Source organism: Rhinolophus sinicus, chromosome 15 (genome assembly GCF_057876585.1).
Source record: "Rhinolophus sinicus isolate RSI-liver-muscle chromosome 15, RSI-T2T, whole genome shotgun sequence".
Taxonomy (NCBI): domain Eukaryota; kingdom Metazoa; phylum Chordata; class Mammalia; order Chiroptera; family Rhinolophidae; genus Rhinolophus; species Rhinolophus sinicus.
Window position 1 is genome coordinate 101,829,165 of NC_142515.1, and position 7,905 is coordinate 101,837,069.

The window sequence follows — 7,905 nt, forward strand, 5'->3', positions numbered from 1 at the left end:
AATGTTGAACCAGCTTTGTATACCTGGGGCAAATCCCACTTGGTCATGGTGTATAATTCTTGTTATACATTGTTGGATTTGATTTGCTGGTATTTTGTTGAGGATTTTTACATCAATGATCATAAGAAAAATTGATCTGTAGTTTTCTTTTCTTGTACTGTCTTTGTCTGGTTTTGGTATTAGGGTAATGATAGCATCATGAGTTAGGAAATATTCTCTATGCTTCTATCTTCTGAAAGAAATCATAGAGAATTGGTATAATTTCTTCCTTAAATGTTTGGTAGAATTCAAAAGTGAATCCATCTGGGTCTGGTGCTTTGTTTTAATTATTAATTACTGACTCAAATTCTTTAATAGATATAGGCCTATCCAGATTTTCTCATTTTTTCTTGTGTGAGTTTTGGCATTTTGTGTCTTTCAAGGAATTGGTCCATTTCATCTAGGTTATCAGTTTGTGAACATAGGGTTCTTTATACTATGCTTTGGTTTGTATGTTTAATGTCCAAGGGATCTGTAGTGATGTTCCTTCTTTTATTTCTCATATTAGTAACCTGTAGCCTCTCTCTGTTTTTCTTTATTGATATTTCCAAAGAACCAGTGTTTGGTTTTGTTGATTTTATCATTTCCTGTTTTCAATTTCATTGATTTCTTGCTTATTATTTCATCTGCTTACTCTGGATTTAATTTGCTCTTCTTTTTCTAATTTCCTAAAATGGAAACTTAGGTTATTCATTTTAGATTTCTTCTTTTCTAATATATGCATTCAATGCTATAAATTCCCCTCTAAGAACTGTTTCTGCTGCATGTCACAAATTTTGGTAAGTTGTGTTTTCATTTAGTTCAAAATATTTTAAAATTTCTCCTGAGATTTCTTCTTGTCTACTACTACTACTACTACTACTACGACTACTACGACTACTACTACTACTACTACTACTACTACTACTACTAGTTGCCTACTTCATATCCAATCTACTAAGGCACTGTTCATTTCTGTTATGATATATATATATATGGCATTTCTCTTTGGTTCTTAAGATTTCCATCGCTCTGCTTACGTTGCCCATCTGTTCTTGTATGCTATCTTGCTATCTACTTTATCCATTTAGAGCCCTTAACATATTAATCATAGTTGTTTTAAATTCCTGGTCTGATAATTCCAAGATCCCTGCCATGTCTGGTTCTGATGTTTGCTCTATCTTTTCAAATTGTGGGGGGGTTTGCCTTTTGGTATGCCTTGTAATTTTTCCTTGATAGCTAGACATGATGTAATGGGTAAAAAGAATTGCTGTAAATAGGCCTTTAGTGATGTAGTGAGTGGTAAGGTGCAGGGAGAGAGGAAATGTTTTATAGTCCTATGGTTAGGTCTCAGTCTTTTAGAAAGCCTATGCCTCTGCACTATGAACTTCACAAGTGTTTTTCTCAAAGATGGCTAGAGTGGGTTGGACGTGGATATTTTCCTTCTACCCTGTGGAAAGCTAGAGCTTGCTGGAGTTCAGTTTTTCCTTTCCCTAAGTCAGTTAGGTTCTGATAATACGTGGTTCCCATGGCTATTTCTGCACGTGAATCTGCTCCAGTAAGCTGTGACTCCCTGTATTTGCCTGTCTGTTTTCCCAATCTTAAAGACTTTGAGTTCTCATCTATCTTTTGGATTCTAGAAGAGCTGTTGATTTTTCAGTCTGTTTACATTATTATTTAACTGAACTTGACTTCCAAGTTCTTCCAAGTTCTGGTGACTTCCAAGTTCTTTACCTGTGGAACCAGAAATGGGAAGTACCTAGTTTTTTTATGTGGGTGATTAGGTAAACATTGGTGTCATTTACAGAAACAATATTTGTTATCAGTAAAATCTTGTTGAATTTTACATAGGCATAGCTGTTACATAAACCTATACATGGCCCATACCAAGGTGTACTGTGAAAAGCAAGCATCCAGTAATTCTTTCATTTATTCCACAAACATTTATTGAGTGCAAAATAGGCACTGTGCTAAATGTTAAGAAGTGGTGAACAAATAAGGCAAATCTGTGTTCTCATGGCAGAGACACTGGCATTCAAGATGTCTACCAGGAGGTAAAAGTCCACATGAATGATGGTTGTCTGAGATTCAGCTGCGTGGGCATCATCTTAAAGAACAGCAAGATGGACAAAGTGCACAACATGCAGGCAGGACTGTTGAAAGAAGGCATCTAGCACAGTGTATTTCTGGGTCATAGACGTAAACTTCACACAAAGAACAACCATGCCAACAAGTATGATAGCGTATGAGAATCTGAATTTGAAAAATTCTCTGATTTCTTCAAAACTCGTTATTGTGTTGCTAATGCAGAAAGTCCTATATGTGAAGGGCTGAAATTGTGGGACAGTGAAGTTTTGTGGATTGGTGCTTCCTTTGACATTGGTGACTAGCAATATGTCCCAGTGTACCACAGAGGTGACATTGGAATTCCATCAGAATGTTGATGCCCATATCTTTCTCACGGAGGTGTGATTCTGTGTTCTTCCCACTCTAGAGGATGGTGTAGAGCTGGTGGAAGCATTCGCCTAGTGTGTGCTGTCCTAAGAGGACATAATTTAAACCATTGGAGATGCATCTTCTGGGAACTTCAGTGTCTGACTTCTCTTGATTGTTAGAACATTCAGATCTACCTCTGCCTTGCTACACCTACATGGCAAGACCTTTTACTACAAGACGCCCTATATACCTTAGTACTTAATCTCTTTTTGCTCTCCCATAAAAACCAGCCCCAGATGTCTTTCGTGATCAGCCTGGATCCCCAAATCAATCAAGCAGGGCCCAACCTGTTAGCACGTCCTCATTCTCCTCTTCTCCAAGGACAAGGCCATATCCTTGCATCCCACTATGAACAAGGAAAAGATGGAGAAGTACTTTGATAGGCATACAATAAGAACATGTCAGGATTCCTTCCAAAAGATGGTTGGCCAGGTATGAAAGTGTGGGTGAACCACAAGATCACAGTCCCAGGCAACTCCCTAGGGTACTCAGGCGCCCAGTGTCACCTGCTCCTACAAGGTAAGCTCAGGACAGCTATACCTACTGGAGGAGGGCTTCATCTATATTCACAAGCCACCCACACTCAGCTATGAGCTCGCCTTCATTAACTTTGCCTGTGGCACCCCCACCACTTATTCCTTTGATGTTGATATCGAGACCAAGCAGGGCACTCAGTATACCAGTCAGCAACATTGGGAGGGAGAAGTATGTGAAATTGATTTTTTCAATGCAAAAAAGTTCACCATCAAAAACTGAGTATTGAAAGACGAGATGAACCCAAACTACAACAAACAGGCTTCTAACTCTGATGAAGGTGAGCATGATGCCTCCTTTGAGCAGAAAAAGGATGCCTACCTCGAGAATGCCACCAGTGATGACTCAGGTAAGGAAACCATGTCATTCAACTCAGGTGAAGAGGAGGTAAAAATGGCAGAGAAGTTTGACAGCAATGCCTCTGCCAGCTCCTCCAGTATTGAGGGTGACGGTGATTGGAGTGAGAAGGAGGACACAGCTGCAAAAGGTCAGATGGCCAAGAATCACAATGGTCACAAGAAGCTTGTGGAGGTGGAGGGCAGAGACCCCACTGTCTCCAAGAGGCCCATGTCTGTGCACGTGTGGCTCAACCTAGCTGAGAGAGGATCAAGTCAGCCCATCTTGGCATCAGTATCACAAATCTTTCCAAGAAGGCAGACAGTATCTGGAAGGGAATGTACAGAAAAGAAAGGGGGAGTGAGATTGCAAGGCTGAGGATACCAAGAGAGAATATCAAGAATCCATGAAAGAATATAAAGGGGGATAGAGCGAGTCTTCTAAGGGGAACAAGTCAAAGAAATGGGAAATAAAGGTAAAGATGGAAAAGAAATCAATACCTTCTAGGGGCTCATCATTCAAATCATCCTCAAGGTAGCTAAGTGAGAGCTTCCAGAGGATAGTTTGTGCCCTATCATGATAATTCTTCAAAAAAGAATAAGAACAAAAACAAGAGAAAGCAGAGTGAGGACTCTGAAGAAGAGGAACTAGTCAATACTCCCCCAGGTCAGGGGACTGGGTTTCAGGATCCAATGAGTAGAGGAGGAAATTTTTCTCTCCTTGTACTTGCCCTGTTGCACCTTCAGTCTTCCCATCCATGTTTTGGTATCAGTTTCTCCTCACGTTAAACATAGTCTTGGATTCTGTGCCATCTAAACAAGCTTTCCTGGTGATATGCACTTCACTGAGGTAGCAGGAAAGACGTCTTACTATGCTATTTCATACGGATGACTCTTTATAACTTGGCAAAGACTAGATGGGAGGCAGGTTAAGGCAGAATCCAACACCTCCTTCTACATTCCCAATCTAAAGAAAATAACTGCTGCTTGTCCTGTTCAAGTTGCTGCAGCATGGGTCATGTAAGGTCAGGCCTGAAGCTTCTAACTGGGGCCTATTTCTACTTTTACTCTGTGTTTCCATTCTGTAAAAAAATCGACATTTAATAAAGGGTACTGAGTTTTGGTGGGGAGAAGAACGAAGGAGGGATCCATTTTGCCAAGTGCTACAGATTGGTAGAGAAAGATAGCAGATAATGGCAAAATGGAGGTTAACGACAAAAAGTCTATGGAGCTTTGACAAATGAAGGTCCTGGACGAGAGCAGATTCATTGGCTTTGAGGTGACACATCTATGGCTTCAAAATCAGGCTCCACCACTTAATAGCTTATGACTTTGGGCAAGAAACTTAAATCTTCTAAGCCTCAAATTTTTCATCTTAGCAATTAGGTTATAATGCCTACAGCCAGACTGGTTGGATAATTAACAAAATAACATATTGGAAAGATCTTGGTATGACTCAATAAATAAATAAATAGTGTTCCTTTCTGTTCCTCTTTACTAAGTCACATGCACACACACACACACACACACACACAGACACACACACACAAAAGGAAAATAGCGCTAATTAGTTTTATTAAAGCCAAATAAAGCCTATGTATAGGAATTTAGAAAACAGATGCCTAAATATTTGAAGCTACTCTTCCACTCACAACTTTATTTAAGGCAGCAAAGTTTAAACTTTGTAATAGGAATAGTCATAAATTACTAAATAGTCACATAATAGCTAATAATTTCAATAAAGACTTCAAATTTCTATCACAGAGGAAATAACTAAAACATGTTTCTTACACTAAGAACTACATTTTTTTCTGAAATAAAAGCACAATGAAAGAAGAGATCATGACAAAGGGAGCATTAATAAAGTTAAAGGCATATTAACTTAAATTAAAATGGTAATGATGCCCCAGTAAAAATGAATATGTTATTCTTTTTAGACTGAGGGAACAATTTCATGCAGAATCTCTGGCAACAGAAATATCATCTTTGTAATGGAATCTAGCATCTGGTAATTAATTAAATGTTGTGGCTGGGTTAAGATTTAATAGCTACATAAATCTTAAAGCAACATGAATTTCTACCAAGATATTGAAAGAGCTAAAATATTTTGTCACCTGGGAATTTCTGTACTACTATCTTAATTGTGTCTTTACACGAATGAAGTTTCCTAATACTAATGTGGCCAGATTTTTCAATCTTTTCCTAAATGGTTAGTGCATTTTGTGTCCTATTAAAACCTTTTTCTTATCTAGGCATTCATTCATTTATTCAACATTACTTCAGTACTCCTCTGGGTGAAAAATAAGATGCGAAAATGAACAAGATAAAGGACAGTTCCTAACAAAGTTTTTGTACAACTATGAAAGGGTGAGAAGGTGTGGGAAAGACACTTAGCACAGACAAACATTTTAAAAAGTGTGATAAATGCTATAATGTAGACATACATAAAATGCTAAGGGAGCAAAAAAGGGAGGTCAATTTGCACTGCTCGGGGACACAACTTATTTTAGAATGTACAAAGTGTATTTCCAAGGCACCTAATGGCTGTGGAAATAGTGTATTCAGGCTTATTGCTGGTTAGACCTTACTGCTGGTTAGTTTACCTGTGGCTTTATTAGCTATGTAAATTCATGTAATTGTTAACCAATCCAACTTTCAGTTTCTCCAACAATGAAATAAGCATATAATGCCTGCCTGACTGATAATATTTTGTTAAGGAATTTTGCACCTATGTTCATAAGAGATTGGCTTGTAATTTTGTTGTTTTGTGATGTCTTGTCAGGATTTTGGTATTAAAATTAGGCTGGCTTCATGAAACAGGTAGGAAAATATTCTCCCTCTCCTTTTTTTTTATTGTTTGAACAATGTGTTAATATTGTCTTTCTTAAATGCTTGACAAAGCTCACCAACCAGTAAAGACGATTAGTCTTGGAAATATTTTGGTAGAGAAGTTTTTAATTATGGATTCAACTTCCATATAGATCTAGTCAGATTTTCAAATATTTTTGTTTCAGTTTTGATGGCTTATGTTCTTCTAGGAAGTATCCAATTTCAACCAAATTTTAAAATTTACTTTAATGGAAATGTTTGTAATGTTCTCTTACGATGATTAAGATGTCTGTGGAATCTGTAGTGATCACTTTTTCCACTCCAACATTAGTAATTCTCTTTTTTCTTTTATCACTCTTTCCAGATGTTTATCAATTTTATTATTCTTTCCAAACAGAAATTATTTTATAGATTACTGTTCTTTTATTATTTCCTACCCTTCAACTTGCTTTGTGTTTGATCTGTTGTTCTATTCACAACTGCTTACAATATATACTTGAGATAATTTATTAGTCTGTTTTTCTTTACAGAGTGTTATAAATTTCTGTCTCATTTTCCAACAAAGTATTTATATATTATATCTTCATTACTATTGAGTTTAAAATATTTTCTAATTTCCATTAGTTTTTTTTTTTTTGGGGGGGGGTTTGGTTTTTTTTTTTTTTTTTACTCATGTATATTTTAGAATTACATAGGGAATTGTACTGGAGATTTTCTAGTTAACCTATACTTATTTTTGCGGTCAATTTTGGTAAATGTTACAAATACAGTTGAAAAGAATATGTATCCTGCAGTTAATGTGTGCAGTATTCTGCATATTTAATTAGAACAAGTAAGTTAATTGTGTTTATATCTTTATTGTTTGTTTTTTTCTGACTATTCTATGAGTTACTAAGAGATATGTGTTAAAATTCCAAATATGATTATGTATATTGTTTGTCCTTTCAGTTATGTCAATTTTTGCTTACATATTTTCAAGCTATGTATTAAGTGCATACAAATTTAAAACTCGTAAGTCGTCATGCTGGATTGAACATTTTCTCATTACAAAATATCCTTCTTTATCTCTAGTAATGTTTCTTGCCTAAAATCAACTTTGGCATTAGTTTGATACACCAGCTTTCTTTTGCTTTGCAATTTGTGTGATTTTTTTCCATCCTTTTCCTTTCAACACTTTTTTATCCTTATATTCAAGGTATATCTCTTGTAAGTAGCACATAGTTGGTTTTTTTTAAAGGAGTCTGATAATCTTTTGTCTTTTAATTAGAGTATTATATTTAATATAATTCCTGATGTATTAAGGTTTAAATCATCTGTCTTACTATTTGCTTTTTTTTCTCATCCCACCTCTCATAAATTCTGTTTCACTCCTCTCTTGCTTTCTGTATGATTAATCAAATATCTTATATCATCTTATTTGTTTCTTCTCAATGATAGATTACTAATTTACATGATTAATCCGGAGATTACAGCGTGTCTCCTTGACTTATTAAAATCTAATATAAACTAATGCTTCATCACTTTCCAGATATTGCAAGGACCTAAGAATAGTATACTCCAATTATCCATCCTCCTTGTGTAATTATTATTATATAATACATAAACCTCAAATTCACAAGACAATTGATACAATTAATTTTCATTTAGATCTTTAAATATTTACCCTGTTTTCCTTAATGCATCTACATGCTTC

General features: G+C 36.0%; 1 pseudogene; it reads left to right on the forward strand.

The window, feature by feature from the left end:
• The first annotated feature begins 2,034 nt into the window (after positions 1 to 2,034).
• LOC109448127 (FACT complex subunit SSRP1 pseudogene) lies at positions 2,035 to 4,084 on the forward strand (annotated as a pseudogene).
• The last annotated feature ends 3,821 nt before the right edge of the window (positions 4,085 to 7,905 follow it).